We start from the raw sequence: 18,123 nt of genomic DNA, 5'->3' as shown, positions 1-18,123 counted from the left end.
AGGCAACCCAGGAGACAAATTTGTAGCTTCCTTTACCTTTTGTTAATTTAAATGTATTGATTTTTTAATTTTACTTTTCCGCATGCGGGATCTTAGTTCCCAGACCAGGGATGGAACCCAGCCCCCTACAGTGCAAGTGCGGAGTCTTAACCCCTGGACCGCCAGGGAAGTCCCTTGTTAATTTAAATTTAAATACTTGCATGTGTCTAGCGGCTAATGTATCAGACAGTAGAGCTCTGGTCATATTATTCATAGCAAAAGACCAGAACTCTGGGTGATAGCAGCTAAGGCCCCAGGCATAAGACTTGCTGAGACAGGCCCTCAGTAAGAATTGGTTGAACAAACGAAAACTCAATAATCAAAAGTCACTGTGTTCCAACTCTGCAGTGGCAGAAATTCAGACCACTTCTCAGAGATTTCCAGGAACTTCGAGAAACACAGCTTTGCCTGGGGAGAGCCAAGATCCCAGTGACATTTCCTGTTAAGTGTCCAAGGCTAACCCCAGGTCTTGAGTGTCCACCCTGGCATGTGGCACTGCAATCAGCACTTGGAAAGATTATTTGCCGCTTGTTCCCAGTGGTTTCCTGGTCGCGTCCTAAAAGCCAGTGGAGTGTCCACCTGATCAGAAAAGCCGTTTTTACATTTGGGGTTTCACCAACAACTTTTAAAAATTTCTCCAGTTGTCTCCTGGTGTTATAGATTTGGAAAGAGGCGTTTTTGTTTCTAATTATAAATTCCTGGGTGATGTCACTCAGTCCCCAAACACCCACTGGGGCAATGCTAAGCAGGGAAAGACAATATGCTAGCAAGTTATCTGGAGGTGTCAGAAAGAAAGGATGAAAAACAGTACAGTTTGGGGAAATGTTTTCCAGGCCGCTTTCTGGTTTTAGCAACTGCGCTGGAGGAGATAAGATACACATGGCTTTTATAAGGAGGCAGCGGGATCTCCAGGGGACATGAGGCAGGAGAAAAGAATCAGGCTGAAAGCATCCAATCATCACATATTCACTGAGAAACAGATTACAATACAGCAAAGGAAGCTCTTCAAGGAAGGACTCCTACGGGGACCTTTGGGGCAAAGATTCAGTGCGCTCTGGAACAACTTGACTTCAACTCGATGGTATTTGAATAATCGGCCAGAGAGAAAGCAGATATAGCACACACAGTCACATTTAGCGTTGAAACTTTCAGTTTGACTGTGAGTAATGATCTGCCGTGCCCAGAGGTCAGGCCGACACTCACTCAGAAACAAGTGGGGAATTGAAGCAATTATTCAGATACCCACAGACATAGCTACTGGCTAGGGTTGCATCCCCAATTTAGCCCAGAAACAGTAACACTATTATAAACAGTTTGCGATGTGTGGAGCCATCTTGAATTTATTAAGGAAAGGAGATTACAGAAAAATCCAGAACGTCAGTGGGAATGCAATCAGGTTAAGTCACATAGACAGAGTAAAGTGGGAGATTGAGGGCCTCTTACCACCGAAAGGAACATCTTGCTTTCGGCCAAAATGGAAATAAAAATTGGGGTTTAAATATTTCAGATGGTCAGTTCTTCACATCACCCTTTATTATATGCACAGTTGCTAAATTTCATATTGGACTACATTTGAGCCAAAAGACCAAAAAATGGTGAAACAGGACATTAAGAATTTTGAAATATTTGCTATGAATAAAGTAATATCATTTCAGCTGTTCCTTAATTAGTCCCTTCCAGTGATTTTTGGTGGGCTAGCCAGAGGGGAAAATGTTTTTTTTCCTCCCTTCAAAGTAGCTTCGAATAGAATATAGTTTACCTGCCTTTAAGAGATAACCCAAATAGCAGCAGCTTAAATAAGATTTATTTTTCCCGTTTAGTAAGAAATTCAGAGGCATGTTGGTGTAGCATAGATTTTAAGGCTAAATTTTTGCGTCTTTTCCTCATAGTCACATAGTTTTTCAGGTATCAGAAAAGGAGAATGGGAAAAGAGATCACCTGAGTCTTGACCACCCCACTACCCACCCACCCCCCAAAACTTTAAGGAGCCTTTTGAGAAGGCCCCCCCCCAATGACTTCTGACATCTCATTGGCCAGCACCATGTTACACGGCCACGTCTACTTGCAAAGAAGGCTGGGAAATGTAGTTTTTAAAGCTAAAGTTTCTAAAGCCCCCCCCCCCCTTAAAGTTGATATTCTGTTAATAAGAAAGAAGGGAGACTGGATATGGGGTAGGCATCGAGTAGACTTTACCACTTCAAAGCATCTTAAAACAAATTTTAAAAATTTTACCTAGTTTTACAAAAATAATCTTGATAGTCATTATGAATGACTTATTTGTAACTAAGTACCATGTAGTAAAACAATGCTCATGCCTACTATTAAATACGTATATCAAGGAAGAAGACCAGTTAGTTAAAAGGAGTGTGTGTGTGTGTGTGTGTGTGTGTGTGTGTGTGTGTTCTGCAGGAAGGTGAGCTGCATTTTTACTGCATGATGATTTTCAGGACATTCCTCCTGGGGTTTTACATGAAGTAGGTGTGACTTTGTCTGTCAGCCCCTCAGTCTCCTTCCATTAGAATCAGAGCTGAGTGGGGTCCTCCTGAGAACTAACTTCAGGAGGAGTTTCTTAAACCTGAAACGCACTGTCTTAGAGCAAGCTCAACTTCATTAGCGATTTGAAGAGAGATTTATTGAGCCAAACGGACGACCTCTCTGAACAGAGTGCGTCTACCTTGGTTTAAGTAACTAAAACAGTCATGGTATTTGAGTGGTGCTTAGATTCAGGTCAGAAACAATTTTTTTGTGAGTCAGGAACAAAAAGGGAAGTTGAAAAGAGGGGCTGGGAATTGAGGCTGGGGGTAGAGGGGCCAGATAGCACAGGGTCTCATGTGCACGCTAACAGCTTGGGCTTCAGCCTGTGGCTCAGGGCTGGCAGACGCCTTCAGGGCCAGCCAGTAACACAGGTACATGAGGCTGGTCAGGGTGAGAAAAGAGGGGTGGGGGCAAAGCCCCCAACTCTCCATGGTGACAGTCACTGCTGGGCTCCGGGCAACTAATTCCATGTGAAGCTGCAGACCCAGTGCTGCCAGCCAGGCAGATCTTTCAGGAAAAACCCAATATCTGAAGGGTTATATGAAATCTGATTTGGTTATGTTGGGTCAGATCTTACAATGCTGGGCCAAATGCTGATTCAACGTGGCCGTAGCTGGCAACTTTGCTTTGGGAGCAATGTGACGCTACTAAAACTCTGAGCAGGTTGCGGTGGGGGTGGTGGGGGTGGAGGTGGGCTTGAGAACACTCTAGAACAGCGAGGAGGGTAGCACAAAGGTGGGCCAAGGAGGATGCTCTAGGCCCAGGCAGGGCGGGGATTTGGTGGGCTTTAGAGTCAAGGCAACGGCAGTGAGGATGGAAGCGTGGGCCGAATTCTGGCACAATTTCTCAGGCGGAATCAGAGGATTAGTGACCGATGGGATAAGGGACGGGCCCAAGGAAGGAAAAGGGGGATTTGAGAAAGGGAGTGATTATATCAATATTTGAGGTAGAAGTTCCCACCTGGCATCTTGGCAGCTGAATCACCCTCAGAGGTGTGTTGTGTGGACCACACGGGGTTACAATTTCTTTTAAATTAATTTCCTATTCTTGAAAAATGTGAGCATGTATATACCAATCTAGATTTCCAGCTTCTTTTGAAAGAAAAAACTATCTGAGAGTATTAGACGTGGATTCCAAGAAAGCAACAATGGCTGGAGCTGGGGGTGAATTGGGGTTTGGGTGGTAGGGGAGAGGTTCATGGACTCCCCACTATTTCTTTTACCCGCCTGGTTCCTATACATATTTGAGTCTGTGACCCCCTGAAGGAGCTGGTTGTGCAAGCCATGGGATATAAGAGATTGCTCAGGTAGAGAAAGAAGTGAGGAATTCCAGGCAAGAGCCACACTTCAGGACAGAGTAGAGGATGATTGCAAAGGGGATTTACAAAAGATAGGCTGGGAGAATGAAAAAGCAACAGGAAGAAGTAGAATAAGAAGTAGAGGGGTAGTACTCCCTCACACCACATCCAAAAATAAACTCAAAATGGTTTAAAGACCTAAGTATTAGACATGGCACCATAGAACTCCTAGAAGAGAACATAGGCAGAACATTCTTGGCTGTAAACGTAGCAATATTTTCTTAGCTCAGTCTCCCAAGGCAAAAGAAATAAAAGCAAAAATAAGCAAATGGAACCTAATCAAACTTAAAAGCTTTTGCACAGCAAACGAAACCATCAACAGAACAAAAAGACAACCTACGCAATGGGAGAAAATATTTGCAAATAATGCTACCGACAGGGGCTTATTATCCAAAATATACAAACAGTTCATACAACTCAGTATCAACAACGACAACAAAAAACACCAAAATGGGCAGAAGACCTAAATAGACATTTCTCCAAAGAAGACATACAGATGGTCAACAAGCACATGAAAAGATGCTCAACATCACTAATTATTAGAGAAATGCAAATCAAAACCACAATGAGATATCACCTCACATCGGTCAGAATGGCCATCATCAAGAAGTCTACAAATAATAAATGCTAGAGAGGGTGTGGAAAAAGGAAACCCTCCTACACTGTTGGTGGGAATGTAAATTGGTGCACCTACTATGGAGAATAGTATGGAGGTTCCTCAAAAAACTAAAAATAGAACCATCATATGATCTAGCAATCCCACTCCTGGGCATATATCCAGAAAAGATGAAAACTCTAATTCAAAAAGATACATGCACCCCAGTGTTCATAGCAGCGCTATTTACAATAGACAAGATATGGAAACAACCCAACTGTCTAATACACACACACACACACACACACACACACACACACACACACACACACACAGAGGAATATTACTCAGCCATAAAAAAGAATGAAATAATGCCATTTGCAGCAACATGGATGGACCTAGAGATTATCATACTAAGTGAAGTAAGTCAGACAAAGACAAATATTATATGATATCACTTATATGTGGAATCTAAAAAATAATACAAATGAATCTATATACAAAACAGAAGCAGACTCACAGACATAGAAAACAAACTTGTGGTTACCAAAGGGGAAAGACAGTAGAGTGTGGGGATAAATTAGGAATATGGGATTAGCAGATACACACTACTATACGTAAAATAGATAAGTAACAAGGATTTACTGTATAGCACAGGGAACTATATTCAATATCTGGTAATAACCTATAACGGAAAATAATCTGAAATACATATATATATAACTGAATCACTTTGCTGTACACCCGAAACTAACACGATATTGTAAACCAACTATATTTCAGTTTTTTAAAAAGCAGTAGATGGGGTAGTATTGCTGCACGATGCTACTGAAGAGCTCAGTGTAGAAGGATTGAAGTAGGCTGTTCATGTAAATTGGTGCTGCCACCTTGGAGGGGGTGATCGTCAATGTGTGTGAACGTTATCAGGAAAAAGTACTGAGCTCAGTGGCCTGGAGGTCCAGTTCTCGGTATTTTCCCTAGAGCAGTAAAATTCCCACAGAAGTGCCCAGAGGAAGAGGGTCAATAGTACTCTTTGTTGCCTCCTTGTTTGTGATAGTAAACACCTAATGTCCATCAGTAGAGTTACAGGTAAATAAACTCTGGTCCATTGTATATCTGAGCTGTGGAGACACAAGGATCACTTAGAAAGATAAGCTACACTAAAAGACTTCCAAACGAAACAAATACTACCTGGCACCTTTTCCATCTCCCTCTCATTCCGTCTCTCTCAGACTCTCTGTATGTGTAGATAGGACCTGGAAACTGCTCCCCTCCCCCATCACCACACTTGCAACGCTAAATATCCTTGTTGGAGGGGAAAGTTTCCAAGATGAGGGATAAGTTTCCAAGATGAGGGAATCCATCTTTAAGTTGTTAATTATTTTTAACTAGGAAAATGCCTTTCTCTATCACTTGTGCAGTTAGAAATTACTTGAAAGCATAGGACAATGCATCTGGCATTTTGCAAGGACAGTTGCAGCAGGGCAATGAGAGTGGAGGAGAGATGACAGCATCTTGAGGGGTAAATGGGAGGTTAAGAGACAGAAATCAAAGCAAAGGGAAAGAGGAACATAAGGCTACAGAAAGGCCTGGGCAGGGGGAGGCAAGAGAAAGTTCTTTGTTGGTTGGCTTTTAACTGGGGTGACTGAAAAGCTCAATAAAAGGGCATTTTGATTTCCTCTTACAGGCCATTGCTTCTATGGTAGAGCATGGGGTTTGCTTCTGATTTGAGATCACTCCTCTGATTCGCATCCCAACTATTCTGATGCAGAAAAGCCTAGAAGGATTTTGATGGGAAATTAAAATTGTTTGCTTGGTAGGATAGGGCCAGAATACCTGTATAAAGGCAAAACATTCCTAGGGAGAAAATGTTGCTTGAAATAGGATACAAAGGAATGTCCACCAATGGAGAAATGATTAAATATGTTATAATAATTATTGGGGTAGACTCTTAGGTAGTTACTAAAAACCACGTTTTACAAGTTTTAAAATTTGAAAACATGGGGAAGTGCTGGTAATACAATGTTTGATTTAAAAAATGCATGCCCGGGGCTTCCCTGGTGGCGCAGTGGTTGAGAGTCCGCCTGCCGATGCAGGGGACACGGGTTCGTGCCCCGGTCCAGGAGGATCCCACATGCCGCGGAGCGGCTGGGCCCGTGAGCCATGGCCACTGAGCCTGCGCGTCCGGAGCCTGTGCTCCGCAACGGGAGAGGCCACAACAGTGAGAGGCCCGCGTACAGGGAAAAAAAAAAAAAAAGAAAAAAGGTCTATATGCATAAGGGAAAAAAAAGAAGGTAGCATTCATTTGTTAACAGTGCTTTTCTCTGGGTGATAGGGAAATTGGTGATTTTATTTTTCATGCATTTCTGTTGACACAACAATTTTCTATCGAAAACATGATTGCTTTTTTAATTCCCCAAAGGAATTGTTTTTAAAACTGTAGTTTGAAAATCATTTGAGGGAAGACAGCCAAGGGAGGATTCCTGTTTGGCAAGGAATCAGCCACGCAGGACCCAAGCAGCCTTTTGGGGACTTTTTATTTCCCCTTTTGCCCAAATGTCAAGTGTCAGGCATTCACACAGTTAAAAAGGACCTAAAACGATCAACTTCCCCAATGCTGGGTGACAAGTGTCAACCCCTCCCCCCTCCCATCCCAAGGGGCTGTTGTGTGTTCTTACATTTATAAGAGAAAACACAGAACTTGAGCGGGCTGGAGCCACAGGCTGGCAACAGAGGTTTGGCCCCTGTTTCCTTAAACTGATCCCAAAAGAGTTATGTAACATGCAGACAGAAGAACGAAGCTCTCTCCCTCCCCCTGAATCTCCCTCCTTCCCACTAACATGGCAGGAAGCAATACAGCTTCATGATTAAGCCTGTAAACTTTGGAATCAAACAAACCCGTATGGAATCCTTGCCTTTCTTTCTTTTCTTTTCTATTTTTTTTTTTTTAAAACTTAACAGCTCTGTGGCTTCCGGCAAATTCTGTAAACTCCTTTTACTTTTGTTTTCTCATGTGTAAAATGGGGAGAAGATCCCCACCTCATTGGGCTCCTTTGAAGATTAAATAGGATAAAATACAGAGAGAGGACATGTAACTATCACTGAATCAGTAGTTTTATTCTCAGGTTACCTATTTTTCTTTTCTTCTCACCCTACCTTAGGGCCATCATTCATGGGATGAAATAAGAAAAGACGGTGTGGGGAGAAAGATACTCTTGTTAACCTGCAGATTTTCCTGTGAAAAGCAAAACCTCCCAATTCCAGGTTGGTATCCATTGGGAGCCAATGAACCAATCTGTTGAGCACTATTACCTGCTAGGCCGTGTGCTTCAGCCCCCTTTCAGGTCCACATCGATTATACTATCCTGTTACGTTTTATTCAAGTAACTCCTGAAAACAGCCACTTCTCACCACCTCCTCAGCCACCATCTTCTCTCAAGGAGGCACAGCAACAGCCTTCTCCTCGGCCTTCCCTCTTTCATTCTTCCCATTTCCAGTAAACTTTGGAATCAACCAAAATAGGAGAACAACCAATCTGGAGAGAGCGTAGTGTTACCTGTGGAAGCCCAGGGACTTCAGAACCAGGGTGATTTGGGACTGAACCCTGCTTCGGTCAGTTACTAATGTACCTTCGGTCACAAGGTAGCAAGTGGCAAAGGCGCTTTTCATGCCCATGGCTGCCTGGTTCCAGAGACCCCACTCTGCACCACCAGGCTTGCAGTCGCCCATCATTGCTGTGACAAATAACCATCAAGGCGTAGCTGGCTGTCTCCGCATCACTGGGAAGCGGCTCTCACTTAAACAGATTGCTGTGATTGCTCCTTCCTCTCTGCTTTACCAGCACCGTGAGAGAGAAATTTATCCACCCAACCCATCCTAAGATTTTAGGGGTTCCGCTTCAGGAAACACAATACACGGCTGAGAATCTTTCTCCGCAGCTTTTAAAAGCCAGTCTTTGGATTAACCAGAGGTCTGATGAGCTCTTTTTTTAAACACAATACCTACTAAGAGTGACAGTGCTGTTGTTTTTGTTTATGAACACGTCAAAATACTCTTATCTTTTATTGATCCGTGTTGAGGGAGTTGTAGGTTTTCATACAATGTTTTTTGAAAGAGTGAAAAGCAATACTTCAGAATGAAGATAGGATCATACGTGGTTTTATCACCTTGTAGAGCTCATTTTATTTCAAACTGACCTTATGGAAGGAGTCCCATTTTGGTTTCATCTTTTGGGACTCCCTGCTCAGCTAACTTAAAGGTTTAGCTTGGGATGTTTAATTCCATAGTCTACAATCATCTTAAGAAATTTACAGAAAAGGCAAAACACAAAACATAGAACTGTTTACTGTGGTGGAGTCCAAAGTAGAGTGATCTGCAGTAATTCTACGTACGACAGCACAGCAAAAGAGAAATGGCTTAGCCAAGCTCATGCGTTGACATGAGAGATCCTAAGGCCATAAAAATTATGATCACACAGCTTATGAAAAAACATAAGGGGAATGTACATGCTATAATTATAATATCATCATATCATATGTAATATAATATAACTTAGGTACACAAAGCATAACACAAAATAGTTTGCATTGAATCGGACAATCAGGCAGTCAGTATGCATTTTATTGATTACCTGCTGTATGCAAGGTACTTTTGTATGAAATAATCTATATAAAAAATATCTGAAAGGACTATGTAATGATAAGACTAAGTCAGGGAGATGGGATTATCATGGGTTGTTTTATCTTTATTCTCTCCTAACATTAAAAATATATGATTTCAAGTGGGACCTAATTAAACTTAAAAGTTTTGCACAGCAAAGGAAACCATCAAGAAAACAAAAAGACAACCTACTGAATGGGAGAAAATATTTGCAAATGATATGACTGATAAGGGGTTAATATCCAAAATATATAAATAGCTCATACAATTCAACATCAAAAAAACAAAAAAAACCCTATTAGAAATGGGCAGAAGACCTGAATAGACATTTTTCTAAAGAGGGCATGCAGATGGCCAACAGGCATATGAAAGGATGCTCAACATCGCTAATCATCGGAGAAACGCAAATCAAAAGCCCAATGAGATGTCACCTCACACTTGTCAGAATGGCTGTTATCAAAAAGAACACAAATAACAAACGTTGGCAAGGATGTGGAGAAAAGTGAACCCTAGTACACTGTTGGCAGGAATGTAAATCGGTGTAGCCACTATGGAAAACAGCATGGAGATTTCTCAAAAACCTAAAAACAGAACTACCATATGACCCAGCAATCCCACTCCTGGGCATATATGCAAAAAACACAAAAACACTAATTTGAAAAGATACATGCACCCCAATGCATGTATTTACAATTACATGCATTATTTACAATTGCCAATATATGGAAGCAACCTAAGTATCCGACAACAGATGGATAAAGAAGATGTGGTGTATACATAAATATATATACATACACACACATACACAATGGAATACTACTCAGCCATAACAAAGAGTGAAATTTTGCCATTTGCAACATGGAAGTACTTGGAGGGTATTATGCTAAGTGTAATAAGCCAGACAAAGACAAATGTTGTATGATACCACTTATATGTGGAATCTAAAAAGTACAACAGGGACTTCCCTGGTGGTCCAGTGGTTAAGAATCCGCCTTCCAATGCAGGGGCCATGGGTTCAATCCGTGGTCAGCGAACTAAGATCCCACATGCCGAGGGGCAACTAAGCCCGCACGCCGCAACTAGAGAAGCCCTCACACCGCATTGAAAGATCCCACAAGCCACAATGAAGATCCCACCTGCTGCAACTAAGACCAATGCAGCCAAATAAATAAATAAATAAATAAATAAATATTAAAAGAAAAATACAACAAGCACGGGCTTCCCTGGTGGCGCAGTGGTTGAGAGTCCGCCTGCCGATGCAGGGGACGCAGGTTCGTGCCCCGGTTCGGGAGTATCCCACATGCCGTGGAGCGGCTGGGCCCGTGAGCCATGGCCACTGAGCCTGCGCGTCCGGAGCCTGTGCTCCGCAACGGGAGAGGCCACAGCAGTGAGAGGCCCGCGTACCGAAAAAAAACAAAAAAACAAGCTAGTGAATATAGCAAAAAAGAAACAGACTCACGGATATAGAGAACAAAGTAGTGGTTACCAGTAGGGAGAGGGAAGCGGGGAGGGGGGGCAATAGAAGGGTAGGGGATTAAGAGGTATAAAACATTATGTATCGGGCTGGCCAAAAATTTCGTTCGGGTTTTCCATAAGCTCTTGCAGCAAATCCGAAAGAACTTTTGGGCCAATCCAACATTAAGTGAGCTACGAGGATATACTGTACAACATGGGGAATATCACCAATATTTTATAATTATAAATGGGGTATAATCTTTAAAGAAATATATGATTTCACAAATTTTTTTTAAAAGGATAAAAATGTTTGAAGCAGCATAACGATAAGAGCTGCAAATGCTAATTTTGTGCTAACTTAATCCCAGGTACTGCTCTGAGCAGGCTGGGAATTTCATCTGGTTACTTCTACAATAATGGTATTGTCAACATCACTGCCATTTTACAGTGAAGAAACTGAGACGTGATGTTTTATACAAGCCCAATGTCTTAGGGATAGTTCATAGGAGAGCTGAGTCCTAGAATGTTCTTCATTACTACTCCAAACATATCACACAAGGGTACGACACACAACTATGCATGTGGGATTTCCTACAGCATTTCCTTGATATATGGCCTTGGGAATGGATCCCTCCTTAGCCATACTGCAGTGTCCTCTGCTTTTCTTGTTTACCACTCTCCCAGGCCCAGACTCACAACTGATACTCAATCGTTCAATGAATAAACCAATCCCACATTGATAAAGGCGGCCAGGAATCGGGTCATCCACTCTTTTCAGAAGTGTCTGTCAACGCCATGGGACTTTCATAGATTTATTTCTGTGTGTCCACCATTCCAAGTTGAAACAGATAATGTCAACCCAGTTCACAAGACAAGCAAACGCTTAAACTGAGAAGATGATGATAAAACCAGGGACTTATTTCACCCTGGGAATATTCCAGAAACCAAGTTTGAATAATTGGTTCACGTTCAGTTGGACACAGGTTCACTCCCAGGTTGACTCACACATAGAAACACTCCGGACTATCTTATGACTGCTACACACACACACACACACACACACGCACGCACGCGCACATGCGCGCACACGCACACACACGCGCGCGCACGCACACACACACGCACGCACACACACGCACGCGCACACACACACGCACACACCCCATCTTTCCAAAATGGTAATTATGCAGCATGAACCAGTCACCCTTGGCTTCAGAGCACCGAGTCCTTCAATGGCAACCTTGACTTCCGTCTCTTTCTGATACTCTTATCCAATCTAACAGCAAACACTGCCCACCCCATCTTCTAAATTTTAGGCCTACTGTATGGCCAGCACATACAGTCAATTTTGGTAAATATTCCATATGTACTTCAAAAACATTATATATTCTGCAGTTATTGGTTGCTTTGTTCTATAAATGTCAATTCAACCAACTGTGTAAATAGTGCTGGTCAAATTTTTTTTTTTAAATTCCTACTAATTTGCTTTTGTTGGTTTGTTTATTAGTTACTGATAGAGGAATGGTGAAGCTTACAACTACCATGGTGGATTTCTTTATTTCTCCTTCTAGACCTGGGGGTTTCTGCTTTATACATATCACAGCTATATTAGCAAGAGTTTCTAGATTTAAAATTGTTCTGTCTTTCTCCTTGTCTCTGTACAGAACAAGGGCAAAATAGGCCCTCAACAAATGTTTGCTGTCTGTGTCAAATAAAGGGTCAGATGGAGACGATTCAGAGTCTCTCTGCTTCTCATCTCTAATAGTCTCTCTTTTTTTTTTTATTGGATCCAATAGTCTCTATTTAGCCCCTGAATGAAGAAGCCTACGTTTCCCTCTGAGTCAGAGTCAACAGCAAAAAAAAAAAAAAAATTTCCTAGCACGGTCATTTTTCCAGAGTTGCTATCCAAGGCTGCTATGGCACTGAGGGATGAAAGAAACATCACCACCAGCCCCCATTCCAGAATTTCCTGTCTTGTCTTGTGGTTAACTTAAAACATTTCACCTCCCGCCTCCCTCTTTCTCACCATCTCTTCTTTATGGTTAAAGAAGTTATAATTTTGCAAAGGGCATGATTAAGCAAATCCAGAGATCTTGGCTAGGGGACCTGATTTTTCAAGGCCCTATTTTTTTGTGAGCTGAAGAAATCTGTATGTTGCAGAGTTTGCACATGAGTTTTTTAGCCTTAGTCAGGACTGGTGCACAATTTCCTGTTTTTGTGTCCTCAAAACTGCTAAGCTACTTGTGAACAACTGGCCAAGAGAGGGAGGGGACAGGGGCTGCGGAGAGAGGGTTTTGAGCCAAGAGGGGTGGAGAAGGCTGCTCCTCCCTGGGTTCTGGCAGAACTTCTGTGAAAGTGGAAAAGTTCCTTGGTGTTTTATTTTTGTTGTTTAAAGGCAGGGAAGTAGAGACTGGAGGCAGATTCTCAGATTCTAGACTTGAAGTTGGGGGTTTGAGTGGTTAAGAGAAGAAGAAACAAGTCTGAGCAGAAATTTTAATCAGTTTCCAAATACTCAAATGACAGTTGAATCTCATAATGTTCTGATAAACGTGAACATTTACTAAGCACTTATTATGCGCCAGGCACCGTGTTAACTGCTTTGCAGGGAGTGTGCTGTTAAATCCCCGTAGCAACCCCAGGAGGTGGATTCCACTATCAGCTCCATTTTATGGATGTGAAAGTGAGCCTGGGAGAAGTGAAGTGACCTGGAATTCCAACCCAGGCCCTTGGACCCAGAGCCTGTGTCCTTAACCACTCTTCTGTCCTGAAGAGACAGAAGGTGACAGGGTTGTCTCAGAGACCATAGTAGATGTGCTCTTGTCTGTGGAAACAGGGGAGGGGATGGGTCCCTGACCAAAGCTGCTCCCTGCTTTTTCTTTTTCTCTCTCTCAAAGCAGGGCCTTGGATTGTGCTGGGCATTTGTCTATTTGCTCCTACTTCCTCTCCATGCTGCCCTTCACGCTGCCTTTCCCAGGTTCCATTGCCAACTGGCTCCTGGTTTGCTTCAGCCAGTGGAAGGCTCTGGCACCAAGATATTTTTCCCTCCCATCAGCAGAAAAACACTGCTTCCAGACCCCCGTCCCCACAGCTGCCCTCAGGCAGTCTTTCCCCTCCCGCACCTCCCCACATGGCGCTCCATTTCCCACAGGACCACCGGGTTCCCTGGTCTGGTAACACCACCTCTTCCTTTTATCTGTCTGGCCCTAATAGTGGTTGTGGCTTCCTTCTGTGTCTCATCTCTGGATGGCCTCTTTGTCACATGCTTGCCTTGTCAGCTCTTCCAGCACCTTTAAAACCACTACCCATATTAATCCTCCTCTATTAAACTACTGGCACAAGCGAGGTTCCCTGAGAGAACCCTAAGTGAGACACAGACATTTGTGCTTTAGATACAGACCCTGAGACAAGAAGTTGGACGCAGGCTGTTTATTTGGGAAGGGGTCCCCGGGAGCGTGAATGAGGGAGAGTGTGTTTCTGAGTGTTACTACTGGGGCAGTTGGGTTCAGTCTTGCTGGGGACACTGTGGGAGCATGCGGAAGACCCACCCCAAAAGATGGCGAAGCTGAGATATTTATCCACCGTTTTCCACCCCTCACTGGCTGAGGGTAGCCTCTGGGGACATGAACTTTCAGGCATTTCCAGGATGCCCTGCATGTGGGCTGAACAAGCTCTCACAGCCCCTGGAGGAAGCCACCAAGAAGAAAAGCAAATCATGGAGGGATCATTGAGGTAGGAAGTTATCAGTACCGGTGAACTCAGAGCTGGACTGAGGAGCAATGAGGCGGGGCATCTGTTACTATAGCAACCTGGCTAAAAGTAGATACAACCAAGGAAAGTCAAAGGCAGACCTGAGTTCCCTCCCCCACCCACCCCAAATTCTACTTTATTTTAGAAGGGGATGGACACCAGGGAAGATCAATATTTTTCTCCCTCTCTCCTCCCTCCTTTCTCTTTTCTCGGATGTGCCAGACAGACAAGTGGTTACCAGGACGGAGAAAGACAGGGATGCGGCTTAAGGGTGTCCCAAAGATTGGATGGGCTTTGAGCCCTTGAAAGAGAAGACGTACACTCTACCTTGTACAGGTGTCACCTGCAGCCTCATCAATAATGCTGACTGAGCACTTAACACTTGCCGGGCACTATGCTAGCAAGCCATAAATGCATTGTCTCATTTACCCTTCTCAGCAAGTCTCTGAGTTAAGTTCCATTATTATTCCCATTCTACAGATGAGCAAACTAAGGTAAAGTAACTGACTCAAGATCTCACAGCCTTGGTTCATAGACGTGGGTAATCTGGATGGACTGTGGGACAAAATTCCAAATTCACACTTACGGCGCTTGGAAAGAAGCATTTAAGCATTCTTCTAAGGACCAGTGCCATTTAGAGGTTTTATCTGAGTATTTCTTACACTCGTTAAAGAGTCTTAAAAACAAAATGATTATACTTTATGGTATCTAGTAGTTCAGGTCACTCAAGGAATCCAATGAATATTAGTTGAATTGAGTTTGCATTATTAGATATGCCTGCAACAAAATACAAATCTGATTATGTAACCCTCCAGCTCAGATCTCTTCCATGGCTCCCTACTGCCCTCAGGAGAAAGTTTAAACTTCTTACCATGGGCTCCTTACTGCGTGTCCCTGTTGACCTGGTCTGGCCTTCTCCCCAGCCTTCACCATCTTATCTATCCTCCCCCCACAGCCTCACTCAAGCCATGCTGAGCTACTTGCCATTCTCTCTGTAGACTCCGGGCTTTTGAACTTCTGTTCTGCTGGAAACCCCTTTGGCCATTCTTTGAGAGTTAGCTCAACTGTCGCCTCCCCCAATGGCCATCCCCTGTAGTCTTGTAGCAGTGCCTTCCTCTGAGTTCCACAATGCCCTGCATTTACTTATCTTACATTATATTATGATTGTCTTTTTGTCTGCCTGTCTTTCCCACAGATATGAAAACATGCATTTAAGAGCTTAGGTTGGGTTTCAACCTTGGTTCTGACCTGTGTGTCCTTGGGCAAAGTTGCTTCTCCTCTCTGAGCCTTGGTTTTCTCATCTGTAAAATGGGCAATAAACAAGGGAATTCATGTGAAGCACAATACCTGGCATATAGTAAAGTCCAGTGTTAGCTATCATCATCTTTGCATCTCCTGGTCTTTTTTAGTTGATGCTCAGTGAAGTAAGAGCTCAACCTAGACCAGTGGTTTTCAATTTCTTCTGCATCAGAACCACCTGGAGCACTTGTGAAAACACACATTTGATCCAGTGGGTCTGGAGGGGGGCTTGAGAATTTGCATTTCTAATTGGTTCTCAGGTGATGCTGATACTGATCGTTATGGGACCACACTTTGAGGGCCACTCAGCTGGGCACCTGAGGAGGGAAGATGTCTGGTTAGAGTGATCAAACACTTGGAGCTAAAATAAACTCATACTAGAGCATAAGGCAACCCTCTTCCCAATGGACGTGGCCATAGAATATTTATCTATCAATTTACCCATTTGGTTGCCATTTATTACCTACTACGCCCAGGCATTGTGCTAGACACTGACGATAGAGCAATGAATGAGACAAGAAGGTCCCCGGTGTTGACGAGCCCACGGTCTAATGGTCCTGGTTTGCAGGGCAGGCATCATAATTGCTCAGGTCCCATCAATTTGAATTGAAGGGGCCTGGTTGTTTTGGGGAACGGCTACCTTTAAAAATACTGAGATTAGGGCTTCCCTGGTGGCACGGTGGTTGGGAGTCCGCCTGCCCATGCAGGGGACGCGGGTTCGTGCCCCGGTCCGGGAAGATCCCCCATGCCGTGGAGCGGCTGGGCCCGTGAGCCATGGCCGCTGAGCCTGTGCGTCCAGAGCCTGTGCTCCGCAACGGGAGAGGCCACGACAGTGAGAGGCCCGCGTACCGCAAAAAATAAAAAAAAATTTAAAAAAATACTGAGATTAATGCTTGCTTTACTGTTTACTGCATTATCCTAGTTGCCGTCTCAATATTGATTTTACCAAAATGCTAAATCAAAACTGATTATGGTAATCCCGTAATTCCCTTGTCTGGCACTGCAGCCATCATCTAGCACTGGTTTTAGGATGAGGTCAGCTCATGGGACACGGCAGAGCAGAGTCCCAGAGAACCAGAGGCAGGCTGTGACAAAACACCTGTTACATGAAATGATAAATATCCCTACTGTTTTTATTATTAATTAGCCAATTTGAGTAGGAGTTTTCAGCTACTTGGTGCTAAAATGCCCTGTGCTCTAACAGCCCTCCTGTACTGTTTTTTATGCACCAGCCACTGCATGAAGCGTTTGCCTTGCTCCAACTTGCTCCACGCTCACAGCAACTCCATGAAGTTGGCACTTTTATTATCCTCCTGTTTAGGGAGGAAACTGACGAGGTAAGTCACTCGCCCTCTCCCCTAGCTGGGTGTGGAGATGAGAGAGGCAAGGCTGCTTTGTGGAGCGTGGTGGGCCGGTGAGGGTAACTTACATGCTTAGCAATGACACCAACTTAAACGGTTTGCAATCACACTACCCTTCCTCAAGCTTCTTCCAAGACTGAGCTGATAAGAATGGAAAAACCAACCAACAACCAACTTTACCTTTGCTTGGGGGACTGAGAATCACAGAAGGCAATTGACTTACCCGGTTTGGCCCTCTTATTCTAGTTCTCTTCATTCAACTTGACCACTTTCTAGAAGTTAGTTAAGAGTAACATATTCTTAAAGAGTTGCTTCAGCCCAGCCTCCTGGTCCGGCCGTCAGGGAAAAGGACCAGGCTAGAGACTGTGGGACGCCAGGTCTTGGAACTCCCGGCTGTGGCCAGATTTAAAGGGAAATGTCCTTCAACGAGAATAAATCACGTGAGCAATGAGCAATCGTTACCAGAGATCCAGCTGGAGGCCATTTTGTTAAGGAGTGCGCCTTTGGGGGGGAGAAAAAAGCCATACAGGTGCACACCAGTCCCCCTCATAATGAAATATAACAAAGGAGGCAATTAAGTTCAGTTAGGGGCATACAGCTTTAAATGAGATAATGTATTCAAAAAGCAGTCTATAAACTGTGAAGTGTGTTAATGTAAGGCCTTATTATTATTACCCTTACTTCTGTGAAATTGCACGGGTTGCTACCCAGGCACGGGCTATGGCTAGTTAAAGGGCCAGAGGATAGAGAGGCTTCAGTGAATAGGTTTCTGGGGAAGGGAAACAGAGGCGAAAGAGTTAAGCTCCCCAGAAAACCAATTTATGCAAAGGGCTGGATCCTGACTGGCATTCAGGCCAGGGCTAAGATCTGAATTACAAATTTACAGAATTTGCTGCTCTGTAAGTAATTTCTTTTCTTCCTAATGGAGCCCGTAATTTCCAGGGGGGCTGGACTCCCTTTATTTCCACTGATAGAGTGAACAAGATCTAGACCACAGAGGAACCTAATCCTACTCACCGAGCAAACTGCCTTTTTAAAAGGCCGAAAAAGGGACATTGGGAGGATAAAAGCTGATA

Source organism: Monodon monoceros, unplaced genomic scaffold, assembly GCF_005190385.1.
Source record: "Monodon monoceros isolate NGI ecotype Baffin Bay Population unplaced genomic scaffold, NGI_Narwhal_1 Super_Scaffold_13, whole genome shotgun sequence".
Lineage (NCBI taxonomy): Eukaryota > Metazoa > Chordata > Mammalia > Artiodactyla > Monodontidae > Monodon > Monodon monoceros.
This window is presented reverse-complemented; position numbering follows the sequence as displayed.